Source organism: Rhinoderma darwinii, assembly GCF_050947455.1.
Source record: "Rhinoderma darwinii isolate aRhiDar2 chromosome 5 unlocalized genomic scaffold, aRhiDar2.hap1 SUPER_5_unloc_10, whole genome shotgun sequence".
NCBI classification, from domain to species: domain Eukaryota; kingdom Metazoa; phylum Chordata; class Amphibia; order Anura; family Rhinodermatidae; genus Rhinoderma; species Rhinoderma darwinii.
Window position 1 is genome coordinate 161,523 of NW_027461766.1, and position 13,048 is coordinate 174,570.

Consider the following 13,048-nt stretch of genomic DNA (forward strand, 5'->3'; position numbering starts at 1 on the left):
CATGGAATTGCCTAGAAGTAGGCTGAATCGCTGCAAGGGCTGAACAGCAGTATCGGGCAGGCTCGGGCAACGCGCGGCCCGTTCGGGTTATCGCTTCTCGGCCTTTTGGCTAAGATCAAGTGTAGTATCTGTTCTTATCAGTTTAATATCTGATACGTCCCCTATCTGGGGACCATATATTAAATGGATTTTTAGAACAGGGAGATGGAAATAGAGCTTGCTCTGTCCACTCCACGCATTGACCTGGTATTGCAGTATTTCCAGGACCGGTGCACCCTTTCCTTATGTGTTGACTAAAAGCAGATTCCAAAAGTGTTTTTTGTCTTTGCTATTGTTTCTGTCTTTCTGAAGGGATCTCCCCTTTTAATCCCATTATTTCAACACCTGTTGGACAATGCATGAGTGATAATGAGCTCATTGATTAAATGCAATTAATGAATAGATTGCCACCTCTTGTTGTGTGTCGTCTGTGTTTCTGTGTTTCCGGCATTTCACATTGGAACACCTCATTCACCTTCCTTGTCTTCTCTCCGCCCTCCCTTTTAGGTAAGTTAAAGAGCTGCACCTGAGCCAGCCACTGATTGATTGATTGATTGATTGATTGATTGATTGATTGATTGATTGATTGATGCAGCACAACAGTCAAATAGTGGAGTGGAGTAGGGGAACAGCAAACAGCCAATAAAGCAGCCCGCCCGCTCGCCTGCCCGCCACAATGGACCTACCTGTGTACACTAGATGGATGTGATGGAATGTACTGTCGTCCCTACATTTCAAGAAGAAGTAAGAATTGCAGTTGCAACAAAGCCTTGCTTGCCTACAAAGAGAGCAGCAATTTGGATTTGTTACTATGTTACCTAGAAGAATAACAAACTGTGCAAGGATGGAGGTTGTAGGAGCAAGGAGAAGTTGTCTGTAAAGTTGGTGGATGCCTATTTTCCATTTTGCAGTCCCTTGTCTCCCTCTTGTGGCCTCCTGGAGGCAACTAGCTGTGCAAAAAAAAGACAGCCTGGCGGCCGGCTGTTGCAGTGTTGCCCTCTCAGGCAACACTGAGTGACTGACTGAGCCTCACCGTCTTATATAAAGTTCAGACGGAACTTTGCACGTGTCATAGTGGAGCCCTCAGGATTCCAGAGCCAGCTTTCTGACATCATAATGGGGCCTCAGAGATAAAAGCCTGGGCCCAGGCAGTGTTGGTCAGTGCTGCTCAGCAGGCAGCACTGGACTGGACTGGATTACAGCTGATACAAGGTGTGAAGGAACAAGGGGTGGCTGTGGGCATGCACTTGCTGCCGCTGCCAGTGTTTATCTGCATGGCAGCAGGGCATTTGGGCGTTGCCAGGAAGGCGTTTTTATGTAGATTCCTCCTCTTTCAGCACTGCATTGTGGTGCAAGCAAAAGAAGCAAATCCTGTCTGGCTTCCTCTCCGGCCTTTATTCACCTCCCGTGTAGCTGTGAGTGTGTGAGCCTGCAGGGCCCCATGGAATTGCCTAGAAGTAGGCTGAATCGCTGCAAGGGCTGAACAGCAGTATCGGGCAGGCTCGGGCAACGCGCGGCCCGTTCGGGTTATCGCTTCTCGGCCTTTTGGCTAAGATCAAGTGTAGTATCTGTTCTTATCAGTTTAATATCTGATACGTCCCCTATCTGGGGACCATATATTAAATGGATTTTTAGAACAGGGAGATGGAAATAGAGCTTGCTCTGTCCACTCCACGCATTGACCTGGTATTGCAGTATTTCCAGGACCGGTGCACCCTTTCCTTATGTGTTGACTAAAAGCAGATTCCAAAAGTGTTTTTTGTCTTTGCTATTGTTTCTGTCTTTCTGAAGGGATCTCCCCTTTTAATCCCATTATTTCAACACCTGTTGGACAATGCATGAGTGATAATGAGCTCATTGATTAAATGCAATTAATGAATAGATTGCCACCTCTTGTTGTGTGTCGTCTGTGTTTCTGTGTTTCCGGCATTTCACATTGGAACACCTCATTCACCTTCCTTGTCTTCTCTCCGCCCTCCCTTTTAGGTAAGTTAAAGAGCTGCACCTGAGCCAGCCACTGATTGATTGATTGATTGATTGATTGATTGATTGATTGATTGATTGATTGATGCAGCACAACAGTCAAATAGTGGAGTGGAGTAGGGGAACAGCAAACAGCCAATAAAGCAGCCCGCCCGCTCGCCTGCCCGCCACAATGGACCTACCTGTGTACACTAGATGGATGTGATGGAATGTACTGTCGTCCCTACATTTCAAGAAGAAGTAAGAATTGCAGTTGCAACAAAGCCTTGCTTGCCTACAAAGAGAGCAGCAATTTGGATTTGTTACTATGTTACCTAGAAGAATAACAAACTGTGCAAGGATGGAGGTTGTAGGAGCAAGGAGAAGTTGTCTGTAAAGTTGGTGGATGCCTATTTTCCATTTTGCAGTCCCTTGTCTCCCTCTTGTGGCCTCCTGGAGGCAACTAGCTGTGCAAAAAAAAGACAGCCTGGCGGCCGGCTGTTGCAGTGTTGCCCTCTCAGGCAACACTGAGTGACTGACTGAGCCTCACCGTCTTATATAAAGTTCAGACGGAACTTTGCACGTGTCATAGTGGAGCCCTCAGGATTCCAGAGCCAGCTTTCTGACATCATAATGGGGCCTCAGAGATAAAAGCCTGGGCCCAGGCAGTGTTGGTCAGTGCTGCTCAGCAGGCAGCACTGGACTGGACTGGATTACAGCTGATACAAGGTGTGAAGGAACAAGGGGTGGCTGTGGGCATGCACTTGCTGCCGCTGCCAGTGTTTATCTGCATGGCAGCAGGGCATTTGGGCGTTGCCAGGAAGGCGTTTTTATGTAGATTCCTCCTCTTTCAGCACTGCATTGTGGTGCAAGCAAAAGAAGCAAATCCTGTCTGGCTTCCTCTCCGGCCTTTATTCACCTCCCGTGTAGCTGTGAGTGTGTGAGCCTGCAGGGCCCCATGGAATTGCCTAGAAGTAGGCTGAATCGCTGCAAGGGCTGAACAGCAGTATCGGGCAGGCTCGGGCAACGCGCGGCCCGTTCGGGTTATCGCTTCTCGGCCTTTTGGCTAAGATCAAGTGTAGTATCTGTTCTTATCAGTTTAATATCTGATACGTCCCCTATCTGGGGACCATATATTAAATGGATTTTTAGAACAGGGAGATGGAAATAGAGCTTGCTCTGTCCACTCCACGCATTGACCTGGTATTGCAGTATTTCCAGGACCGGTGCACCCTTTCCTTATGTGTTGACTAAAAGCAGATTCCAAAAGTGTTTTTTGTCTTTGCTATTGTTTCTGTCTTTCTGAAGGGATCTCCCCTTTTAATCCCATTATTTCAACACCTGTTGGACAATGCATGAGTGATAATGAGCTCATTGATTAAGTGCAATTAATGAATAGATTGCCACCTCTTGTTGTGTGTCGTCTGTGTTTCTGTGTTTCCGGCATTTCACATTGGAACACCTCATTCACCTTCCTTGTCTTCTCTCCGCCCTCCCTTTTAGGTAAGTTAAAGAGCTGCACCTGAGCCAGCCACTGATTGATTGATTGATTGATTGATTGATTGATTGATTGATTGATTGATTGATTGATTGATGCAGCACAACAGTCAAATAGTGGAGTGGAGTAGGGGAACAGCAAACAGCCAATAAAGCAGCCCGCCCGCTCGCCTGCCCGCCACAATGGACCTACCTGTGTACACTAGATGGATGTGATGGAATGTACTGTCGTCCCTACATTTCAAGAAGAAGTAAGAATTGCAGTTGCAACAAAGCCTTGCTTGCCTACAAAGAGAGCAGCAATTTGGATTTGTTACTATGTTACCTAGAAGAATAACAAACTGTGCAAGGATGGAGGTTGTAGGAGCAAGGAGAAGTTGTCTGTAAAGTTGGTGGATGCCTATTTTCCATTTTGCAGTCCCTTGTCTCCCTCTTGTGGCCTCCTGGAGGCAACTAGCTGTGCAAAAAAAAGACAGCCTGGCGGCCGGCTGTTGCAGTGTTGCCCTCTCAGGCAACACTGAGTGACTGACTGAGCCTCACCGTCTTATATAAAGTTCAGACGGAACTTTGCACGTGTCATAGTGGAGCCCTCAGGATTCCAGAGCCAGCTTTCTGACATCATAATGGGGCCTCAGAGATAAAAGCCTGGGCCCAGGCAGTGTTGGTCAGTGCTGCTCAGCAGGCAGCACTGGACTGGACTGGATTACAGCTGATACAAGGTGTGAAGGAACAAGGGGTGGCTGTGGGCATGCACTTGCTGCCGCTGCCAGTGTTTATCTGCATGGCAGCAGGGCATTTGGGCGTTGCCAGGAAGGCGTTTTTATGTAGATTCCTCCTCTTTCAGCACTGCATTGTGGTGCAAGCAAAAGAAGCAAATCCTGTCTGGCTTCCTCTCCGGCCTTTATTCACCTCCCGTGTAGCTGTGAGTGTGTGAGCCTGCAGGGCCCCATGGAATTGCCTAGAAGTAGGCTGAATCGCTGCAAGGGCTGAACAGCAGTATCGGGCAGGCTCGGGCAACGCGCGGCCCGTTCGGGTTATCGCTTCTCGGCCTTTTGGCTAAGATCAAGTGTAGTATCTGTTCTTATCAGTTTAATATCTGATACGTCCCCTATCTGGGGACCATATATTAAATGGATTTTTAGAACAGGGAGATGGAAATAGAGCTTGCTCTGTCCACTCCACGCATTGACCTGGTATTGCAGTATTTCCAGGACCGGTGCACCCTTTCCTTATGTGTTGACTAAAAGCAGATTCCAAAAGTGTTTTTTGTCTTTGCTATTGTTTCTGTCTTTCTGAAGGGATCTCCCCTTTTAATCCCATTATTTCAACACCTGTTGGACAATGCATGAGTGATAATGAGCTCATTGATTAAATGCAATTAATGAATAGATTGCCACCTCTTGTTGTGTGTCGTCTGTGTTTCTGTGTTTCCGGCATTTCACATTGGAACACCTCATTCACCTTCCTTGTCTTCTCTCCGCCCTCCCTTTTAGGTAAGTTAAAGAGCTGCACCTGAGCCAGCCACTGATTGATTGATTGATTGATTGATTGATTGATTGATTGATTGATTGATTGATTGATGCAGCACAACAGTCAAATAGTGGAGTGGAGTAGGGGAACAGCAAACAGCCAATAAAGCAGCCCGCCCGCTCGCCTGCCCGCCACAATGGACCTACCTGTGTACACTAGATGGATGTGATGGAATGTACTGTCGTCCCTACATTTCAAGAAGAAGTAAGAATTGCAGTTGCAACAAAGCCTTGCTTGCCTACAAAGAGAGCAGCAATTTGGATTTGTTACTATGTTACCTAGAAGAATAACAAACTGTGCAAGGATGGAGGTTGTAGGAGCAAGGAGAAGTTGTCTGTAAAGTTGGTGGATGCCTATTTTCCATTTTGCAGTCCCTTGTCTCCCTCTTGTGGCCTCCTGGAGGCAACTAGCTGTGCAAAAAAAAGACAGCCTGGCGGCCGGCTGTTGCAGTGTTGCCCTCTCAGGCAACACTGAGTGACTGACTGAGCCTCACCGTCTTATATAAAGTTCAGACGGAACTTTGCACGTGTCATAGTGGAGCCCTCAGGATTCCAGAGCCAGCTTTCTGACATCATAATGGGGCCTCAGAGATAAAAGCCTGGGCCCAGGCAGTGTTGGTCAGTGCTGCTCAGCAGGCAGCACTGGACTGGACTGGATTACAGCTGATACAAGGTGTGAAGGAACAAGGGGTGGCTGTGGGCATGCACTTGCTGCCGCTGCCAGTGTTTATCTGCATGGCAGCAGGGCATTTGGGCGTTGCCAGGAAGGCGTTTTTATGTAGATTCCTCCTCTTTCAGCACTGCATTGTGGTGCAAGCAAAAGAAGCAAATCCTGTCTGGCTTCCTCTCCGGCCTTTATTCACCTCCCGTGTAGCTGTGAGTGTGTGAGCCTGCAGGGCCCCATGGAATTGCCTAGAAGTAGGCTGAATCGCTGCAAGGGCTGAACAGCAGTATCGGGCAGGCTCGGGCAACGCGCGGCCCGTTCGGGTTATCGCTTCTCGGCCTTTTGGCTAAGATCAAGTGTAGTATCTGTTCTTATCAGTTTAATATCTGATACGTCCCCTATCTGGGGACCATATATTAAATGGATTTTTAGAACAGGGAGATGGAAATAGAGCTTGCTCTGTCCACTCCACGCATTGACCTGGTATTGCAGTATTTCCAGGACCGGCGCACCCTTTCCTTATGTGTTGACTAAAAGCAGATTCCAAAAGTGTTTTTTGTCTTTGCTATTGTTTCTGTCTTTCTGAAGGGATCTCCCCTTTTAATCCCATTATTTCAACACCTGTTGGACAATGCATGAGTGATAATGAGCTCATTGATTAAATGCAATTAATGAATAGATTGCCACCTCTTGTTGTGTGTCGTCTGTGTTTCTGTGTTTCCGGCATTTCACATTGGAACACCTCATTCACCTTCCTTGTCTTCTCTCCGCCCTCCCTTTTAGGTAAGTTAAAGAGCTGCACCTGAGCCAGCCACTGATTGATTGATTGATTGATTGATTGATTGATTGATTGATTGATTGATTGATTGATTGATTGATTGATTGATTGATTGATGCAGCACAACAGTCAAATAGTGGAGTGGAGTAGGGGAACAGCAAACAGCCAATAAAGCAGCCCGCCCGCTCGCCTGCCCGCCACAATGGACCTACCTGTGTACACTAGATGGATGTGATGGAATGTACTGTCGTCCCTACATTTCAAGAAGAAGTAAGAATTGCAGTTGCAACAAAGCCTTGCTTGCCTACAAAGAGAGCAGCAATTTGGATTTGTTACTATGTTACCTAGAAGAATAACAAACTGTGCAAGGATGGAGGTTGTAGGAGCAAGGAGAAGTTGTCTGTAAAGTTGGTGGATGCCTATTTTCCATTTTGCAGTCCCTTGTCTCCCTCTTGTGGCCTCCTGGAGGCAACTAGCTGTGCAAACAAAAGACAGCCTGGCGGCCGGCTGTTGCAGTGTTGCCCTCTCAGGCAACACTGAGTGACTGACTGAGCCTCACCGTCTTATATAAAGTTCAGACGGAACTTTGCACGTGTCATAGTGGAGCCCTCAGGATTCCAGAGCCAGCTTTCTGACATCATAATGGGGCCTCAGAGATAAAAGCCTGGGCCCAGGCAGTGTTGGTCAGTGCTGCTCAGCAGGCAGCACTGGACTGGACTGGATTACAGCTGATACAAGGTGTGAAGGAACAAGGGGTGGCTGTGGGCATGCACTTGCTGCCGCTGCCAGTGTTTATCTGCATGGCAGCAGGGCATTTGGGCGTTGCCAGGAAGGCGTTTTTATGTAGATTCCTCCTCTTTCAGCACTGCATTGTGGTGCAAGCAAAAGAAGCAAATCCTGTCTGGCTTCCTCTCCGGCCTTTATTCACCTCCCGTGTAGCTGTGAGTGTGTGAGCCTGCAGGGCCCCATGGAATTGCCTAGAAGTAGGCTGAATCGCTGCAAGGGCTGAACAGCAGTATCGGGCAGGCTCGGGCAACGCGCGGCCCGTTCGGGTTATCGCTTCTCGGCCTTTTGGCTAAGATCAAGTGCAGTATCTGTTCTTATCAGTTTAATATCTGATACGTCCCCTATCTGGGGACCATATATTAAATGGATTTTTAGAACAGGGAGATGGAAATAGAGCTTGCTCTGTCCACTCCACGCATTGACCTGGTATTGCAGTATTTCCAGGACCGGTGCACCCTTTCCTTATGTGTTGACTAAAAGCAGATTCCAAAAGTGTTTTTTGTCTTTGCTATTGTTTCTGTCTTTCTGAAGGGATCTCCCCTTTTAATCCCATTATTTCAACACCTGTTGGACAATGCATGAGTGATAATGAGCTCATTGATTAAATGCAATTAATGAATAGATTGCCACCTCTTGTTGTGTGTCGTCTGTGTTTCTGTGTTTCCGGCATTTCACATTGGAACACCTCATTCACCTTCCTTGTCTTCTCTCCGCCCTCCCTTTTAGGTAAGTTAAAGAGCTGCACCTGAGCCAGCCACTGATTGATTGATTGATTGATTGATTGATTGATTGATTGATTGATTGATTGATGCAGCACAACAGTCAAATAGTGGAGTGGAGTAGGGGAACAGCAAACAGCCAATAAAGCAGCCCGCCCGCTCGCCTGCCCGCCACAATGGACCTACCTGTGTACACTAGATGGATGTGATGGAATGTACTGTCGTCCCTACATTTCAAGAAGAAGTAAGAATTGCAGTTGCAACAAAGCCTTGCTTGCCTACAAAGAGAGCAGCAATTTGGATTTGTTACTATGTTACCTAGAAGAATAACAAACTGTGCAAGGATGGAGGTTGTAGGAGCAAGGAGAAGTTGTCTGTAAAGTTGGTGGATGCCTATTTTCCATTTTGCAGTCCCTTGTCTCCCTCTTGTGGCCTCCTGGAGGCAACTAGCTGTGCAAAAAAAAGACAGCCTGGCGGCCGGCTGTTGCAGTGTTGCCCTCTCAGGCAACACTGAGTGACTGACTGAGCCTCACCGTCTTATATAAAGTTCAGACGGAACTTTGCACGTGTCATAGTGGAGCCCTCAGGATTCCAGAGCCAGCTTTCTGACATCATAATGGGGCCTCAGAGATAAAAGCCTGGGCCCAGGCAGTGTTGGTCAGTGCTGCTCAGCAGGCAGCACTGGACTGGACTGGATTACAGCTGATACAAGGTGTGAAGGAACAAGGGGTGGCTGTGGGCATGCACTTGCTGCCGCTGCCAGTGTTTATCTGCATGGCAGCAGGGCATTTGGGCGTTGCCAGGAAGGCGTTTTTATGTAGATTCCTCCTCTTTCAGCACTGCATTGTGGTGCAAGCAAAAGAAGCAAATCCTGTCTGGCTTCCTCTCCGGCCTTTATTCACCTCCCGTGTAGCTGTGAGTGTGTGAGCCTGCAGGGCCCCATGGAATTGCCTAGAAGTAGGCTGAATCGCTGCAAGGGCTGAACAGCAGTATCGGGCAGGCTCGGGCAACGCGCGGCCCGTTCGGGTTATCGCTTCTCGGCCTTTTGGCTAAGATCAAGTGTAGTATCTGTTCTTATCAGTTTAATATCTGATACGTCCCCTATCTGGGGACCATATATTAAATGGATTTTTAGAACAGGGAGATGGAAATAGAGCTTGCTCTGTCCACTCCACGCATTGACCTGGTATTGCAGTATTTCCAGGACCGGCGCACCCTTTCCTTATGTGTTGACTAAAAGCAGATTCCAAAAGTGTTTTTTGTCTTTGCTATTGTTTCTGTCTTTCTGAAGGGATCTCCCCTTTTAATCCCATTATTTCAACACCTGTTGGACAATGCATGAGTGATAATGAGCTCATTGATTAAATGCAATTAATGAATAGATTGCCACCTCTTGTTGTGTGTCGTCTGTGTTTCTGTGTTTCCGGCATTTCACATTGGAACACCTCATTCACCTTCCTTGTCTTCTCTCCGCCCTCCCTTTTAGGTAAGTTAAAGAGCTGCACCTGAGCCAGCCACTGATTGATTGATTGATTGATTGATTGATTGATTGATTGATTGATTGATTGATTGATTGATTGATTGATTGATGCAGCACAACAGTCAAATAGTGGAGTGGAGTAGGGGAACAGCAAACAGCCAATAAAGCAGCCCGCCCGCTCGCCTGCCCGCCACAATGGACCTACCTGTGTACACTAGATGGATGTGATGGAATGTACTGTCGTCCCTACATTTCAAGAAGAAGTAAGAATTGCAGTTGCAACAAAGCCTTGCTTGCCTACAAAGAGAGCAGCAATTTGGATTTGTTACTATGTTACCTAGAAGAATAACAAACTGTGCAAGGATGGAGGTTGTAGGAGCAAGGAGAAGTTGTCTGTAAAGTTGGTGGATGCCTATTTTCCATTTTGCAGTCCCTTGTCTCCCTCTTGTGGCCTCCTGGAGGCAACTAGCTGTGCAAACAAAAGACAGCCTGGCGGCCGGCTGTTGCAGTGTTGCCCTCTCAGGCAACACTGAGTGACTGACTGAGCCTCACCGTCTTATATAAAGTTCAGACGGAACTTTGCACGTGTCATAGTGGAGCCCTCAGGATTCCAGAGCCAGCTTTCTGACATCATAATGGGGCCTCAGAGATAAAAGCCTGGGCCCAGGCAGTGTTGGTCAGTGCTGCTCAGCAGGCAGCACTGGACTGGACTGGATTACAGCTGATACAAGGTGTGAAGGAACAAGGGGTGGCTGTGGGCATGCACTTGCTGCCGCTGCCAGTGTTTATCTGCATGGCAGCAGGGCATTTGGGCGTTGCCAGGAAGGCGTTTTTATGTAGATTCCTCCTCTTTCAGCACTGCATTGTGGTGCAAGCAAAAGAAGCAAATCCTGTCTGGCTTCCTCTCCGGCCTTTATTCACCTCCCGTGTAGCTGTGAGTGTGTGAGCCTGCAGGGCCCCATGGAATTGCCTAGAAGTAGGCTGAATCGCTGCAAGGGCTGAACAGCAGTATCGGGCAGGCTCGGGCAACGCGCGGCCCGTTCGGGTTATCGCTTCTCGGCCTTTTGGCTAAGATCAAGTGTAGTATCTGTTCTTATCAGTTTAATATCTGATACGTCCCCTATCTGGGGACCATATATTAAATGGATTTTTAGAACAGGGAGATGGAAATAGAGCTTGCTCTGTCCACTCCACGCATTGACCTGGTATTGCAGTATTTCCAGGACCGGTGCACCCTTTCCTTATGTGTTGACTAAAAGCAGATTCCAAAAGTGTTTTTTGTCTTTGCTATTGTTTCTGTCTTTCTGAAGGGATCTCCCCTTTTAATCCCATTATTTCAACACCTGTTGGACAATGCATGAGTGATAATGAGCTCATTGATTAAATGCAATTAATGAATAGATTGCCACCTCTTGTTGTGTGTCGTCTGTGTTTCTGTGTTTCCGGCATTTCACATTGGAACACCTCATTCACCTTCCTTGTCTTCTCTCCGCCCTCCCTTTTAGGTAAGTTAAAGAGCTGCACCTGAGCCAGCCACTGATTGATTGATTGATTGATTGATTGATTGATTGATTGATTGATTGATTGATTGATTGATGCAGCACAACAGTCAAATAGTGGAGTGGAGTAGGGGAACAGCAAACAGCCAATAAAGCAGCCCGCCCGCTCGCCTGCCCGCCACAATGGACCTACCTGTGTACACTAGATGGATGTGATGGAATGTACTGTCGTCCCTACATTTCAAGAAGAAGTAAGAATTGCAGTTGCAACAAAGCCTTGCTTGCCTACAAAGAGAGCAGCAATTTGGATTTGTTACTATGTTACCTAGAAGAATAACAAACTGTGCAAGGATGGAGGTTGTAGGAGCAAGGAGAAGTTGTCTGTAAAGTTGGTGGATGCCTATTTTCCATTTTGCAGTCCCTTGTCTCCCTCTTGTGGCCTCCTGGAGGCAACTAGCTGTGCAAAAAAAAGACAGCCTGGCGGCCGGCTGTTGCAGTGTTGCCCTCTCAGGCAACACTGAGTGACTGACTGAGCCTCACCATCTTATATAAAGTTCAGACGGAACTTTGCACGTGTCATAGTGGAGCCCTCAGGATTCCAGAGCCAGCTTTCTGACATCATAATGGGGCCTCAGAGATAAAAGCCTGGGCCCAGGCAGTGTTGGTCAGTGCTGCTCAGCAGGCAGCACTGGACTGGACTGGATTACAGCTGATACAAGGTGTGAAGGAACAAGGGGTGGCTGTGGGCATGCACTTGCTGCCGCTGCCAGTGTTTATCTGCATGGCAGCAGGGCATTTGGGCGTTGCCAGGAAGGCGTTTTTATGTAGATTCCTCCTCTTTCAGCACTGCATTGTGGTGCAAGCAAAAGAAGCAAATCCTGTCTGGCTTCCTCTCCGGCCTTTATTCACCTCCCGTGTAGCTGTGAGTGTGTGAGCCTGCAGGGCCCCATGGAATTGCCTAGAAGTAGGCTGAATCGCTGCAAGGGCTGAACAGCAGTATCGGGCAGGCTCGGGCAACGCGCGGCCCGTTCGGGTTATCGCTTCTCGGCCTTTTGGCTAAGATCAAGTGTAGTATCTGTTCTTATCAGTTTAATATCTGATACGTCCCCTATCTGGGGACCATATATTAAATGGATTTTTAGAACAGGGAGATGGAAATAGAGCTTGCTCTGTCCACTCCACGCATTGACCTGGTATTGCAGTATTTCCAGGACCGGTGCACCCTTTCCTTATGTGTTGACTAAAAGCAGATTCCAAAAGTGTTTTTTGTCTTTGCTATTGTTTCTGTCTTTCTGAAGGGATCTCCCCTTTTAATCCCATTATTTCAACACCTGTTGGACAATGCATGAGTGATAATGAGCTCATTGATTAAATGCAATTAATGAATAGATTGCCACCTCTTGTTGTGTGTCGTCTGTGTTTCTGTGTTTCCGGCATTTCACATTGGAACACCTCATTCACCTTCCTTGTCTTCTCTCCGCCCTCCCTTTTAGGTAAGTTAAAGAGCTGCACCTGAGCCAGCCACTGATTGATTGATTGATTGATTGATTGATTGATTGATTGATTGATTGATTGATTGATTGATGCAGCACAACAGTCAAATAGTGGAGTGGAGTAGGGGAACAGCAAACAGCCAATAAAGCAGCCCGCCCGCTCGCCTGCCCGCCACAATGGACCTACCTGTGTACACTAGATGGATGTGATGGAATGTACTGTCGTCCCTACATTTCAAGAAGAAGTAAGAATTGCAGTTGCAACAAAGCCTTGCTTGCCTACAAAGAGAGCAGCAATTTGGATTTGTTACTATGTTACCTAGAAGAATAACAAACTGTGCAAGGATGGAGGTTGTAGGAGCAAGGAGAAGTTGTCTGTAAAGTTGGTGGATGCCTATTTTCCATTTTGCAGTCCCTTGTCTCCCTCTTGTGGCCTCCTGGAGGCAACTAGCTGTGCAAAAAAAAGACAGCCTGGCGGCCGGCTGTTGCAGTGTTGCCCTCTCAGGCAACACTGAGTGACTGACTGAGCCTCACCGTCTTATATAAAGTTCAGACGGAACTTTGCACGTGTCATAGTGGAGCCCTCAGGATTCCAGAGCCAG

At 47.5% G+C, this 13,048-nt stretch overlaps 9 non-coding genes across 9 annotated transcripts; all 9 read left to right on the forward strand.

The window, feature by feature from the left end:
• The first annotated feature begins 89 nt into the window (after nucleotides 1-89).
• LOC142684420 (U2 spliceosomal RNA) lies at nucleotides 90-280 on the forward strand. The gene has a single exon (XR_012854046.1). It is a non-coding gene; the product is annotated as a U2 spliceosomal RNA (small nuclear RNA).
• A 1,288-nt stretch (nucleotides 281-1,568) lies between these two features.
• On the forward strand, nucleotides 1,569-1,759 carry LOC142684421 (U2 spliceosomal RNA). Its single transcript, XR_012854047.1, has one exon. It is a non-coding gene; the product is annotated as a U2 spliceosomal RNA (small nuclear RNA).
• Nucleotides 1,760-3,047: 1,288 nt separating this feature from the next.
• On the forward strand, nucleotides 3,048-3,238 carry LOC142684422 (U2 spliceosomal RNA). Its single transcript, XR_012854048.1, has one exon. It is a non-coding gene; the product is annotated as a U2 spliceosomal RNA (small nuclear RNA).
• Nucleotides 3,239-4,534: 1,296 nt separating this feature from the next.
• Nucleotides 4,535-4,725, forward strand: LOC142684424 (U2 spliceosomal RNA). The gene has a single exon (XR_012854049.1). It is a non-coding gene; the product is annotated as a U2 spliceosomal RNA (small nuclear RNA).
• Nucleotides 4,726-6,017: 1,292 nt separating this feature from the next.
• On the forward strand, nucleotides 6,018-6,208 carry LOC142684746 (U2 spliceosomal RNA). The gene has a single exon (XR_012854341.1). It is a non-coding gene; the product is annotated as a U2 spliceosomal RNA (small nuclear RNA).
• A 1,316-nt stretch (nucleotides 6,209-7,524) lies between these two features.
• LOC142684755 (U2 spliceosomal RNA) lies at nucleotides 7,525-7,715 on the forward strand. Its single transcript, XR_012854349.1, has one exon. It is a non-coding gene; the product is annotated as a U2 spliceosomal RNA (small nuclear RNA).
• A 1,288-nt stretch (nucleotides 7,716-9,003) lies between these two features.
• On the forward strand, nucleotides 9,004-9,194 carry LOC142684747 (U2 spliceosomal RNA). Its single transcript, XR_012854342.1, has one exon. It is a non-coding gene; the product is annotated as a U2 spliceosomal RNA (small nuclear RNA).
• Nucleotides 9,195-10,502: 1,308 nt separating this feature from the next.
• On the forward strand, nucleotides 10,503-10,693 carry LOC142684425 (U2 spliceosomal RNA). The gene has a single exon (XR_012854050.1). It is a non-coding gene; the product is annotated as a U2 spliceosomal RNA (small nuclear RNA).
• Nucleotides 10,694-11,989: 1,296 nt separating this feature from the next.
• On the forward strand, nucleotides 11,990-12,180 carry LOC142684427 (U2 spliceosomal RNA). The gene has a single exon (XR_012854052.1). It is a non-coding gene; the product is annotated as a U2 spliceosomal RNA (small nuclear RNA).
• Nucleotides 12,181-13,048: the final 868 nt, after the last annotated feature.